Source organism: Mus pahari, chromosome 19 (genome assembly GCF_900095145.1).
Source record: "Mus pahari chromosome 19, PAHARI_EIJ_v1.1, whole genome shotgun sequence".
In the NCBI taxonomy this organism is placed as follows: Eukaryota; Metazoa; Chordata; class Mammalia; order Rodentia; family Muridae; genus Mus; species Mus pahari.
Genome location: NC_034608.1, coordinates 42,720,582 through 42,722,109, shown reverse-complemented (window position 1 = coordinate 42,722,109; position 1,528 = coordinate 42,720,582).

Genomic DNA, 1,528 nt, shown 5'->3' with positions numbered 1-1,528 from the left:
CACGTTATTTTTATGGCTGTTGAGCAGGAATAAAAAAAAAAAAAAAAAAAAAAAAAAAAAAAAAAAAAAAAAAAGAAAAGATCTAGGAAGAGACGCGTTTCTGGGCATGTCTGACGGATTATCTAGGTCATGGTAACAGAGATGGGAAGAACCGTTATAAGTGCCCCTGGTGTTGGGATGTCCCTCTCCAGTGTGCTTGGGAGTGTGGGGTAGCGCATAGAGCAAGTTTGCAAAGACTTCAGGCAGCTCCAGCTGATTCATACTTCTTAAGGTATCCGGGAGGGGATGGGATGGGGAGGAGCCATATTGGTTCTCGACAGGTAGCAAGAAGACTGTTGGCTGCAACCGTAAAGAGTGGTGTTTTGTTTCTAGAACCTCTTCATTTTAAATAAAGTTTCCACAAGTGTCAGAGCTTTTTCACCACTGCCCCGGGTCTCATGCGATTGAGCTATCATTACAAAATTCATCTCTGTCTGACATTTTTAGGCTCCCGGAAGCAGTCTCCCCTCAGGAACTTCCTTTTCTCCTGAACAGGTCTTCTGAGCCCAGGGCTTGGCTCCCCCCTCCCCTGGCTGTTTGGTAAAAATTGCAGTGAGGACGGAGGTGCAGGAGCAAGGAGGAGCCTGCCTTCTTTTATTTGCACTTATTCACTTTACATCCCACTCACTGCCCCCATCCTCCTCCCCTTCTCCTCTGAGCTGTTGGGGGCCTCCCTGGGTATTCCCCCTCCTCCCCACCACCAATACTGCTACTTCAAATCCCTGTGAGGCTGGGTACTTTCTCTCCCACGGAGGCCAGATAAGGCAGCCCAGCTAGAAGAACATATCCCACAGGCAGGCAAAAGCTTTTGGGACAGCCCATGCTCCAGTTGTTTGGGACTCATGTGAAGACCAAGCTGCATATCTGCTACATATGAGCAGGAAAGCCTAGGTCCATCTCCTGTATGTTCTTTGGTTGGTGGTTCAGACTCTGAGAGCCCCAAGGGTCCAGGTTCAATGACTCTGTTGGTCTTCCTGTGGTGTTCCTATCCCCTTTGGGGGCCCCAAACTTTCCTCCAATTCTGTAAGAATCCCTAAGCTCCATCCACTGTTTGGCTGTGGGTGTTGGTATCTGTCTGAATAGGTTGGTGGGTGGAGCCTCTCAGAGGGTAACATGGGAGGAGCCTTTCTTAAAGGGTCCAGTCCCTGTTGTCTACATCAGCCAAAATCTGCCATGCTTTCCTTTATGCACCCCAATCAGAGATCAACACTGACCACCATAGGAGAGGTTGGTGATGGCTACTTCCTGTGAAGTAGGGAGTCAGCCAGAGACAGATGAGCCCCTAAGGGCAGGGAAGGTCTCTCAGGCTAGTCAAGAGGAAGGGCTGTTTTAGAAGTCAGTTGGTTGTGCAGACCTGGGGTGCCAGAGAGCCATTACATATGTAATACAGTCTAACTTCTGTAGCCTATGAAGAGTGAAGTCATTAGAACAATGTTAACCCCTAGTGAGAACATGATTTAAACACACACACACACACACACACACACAC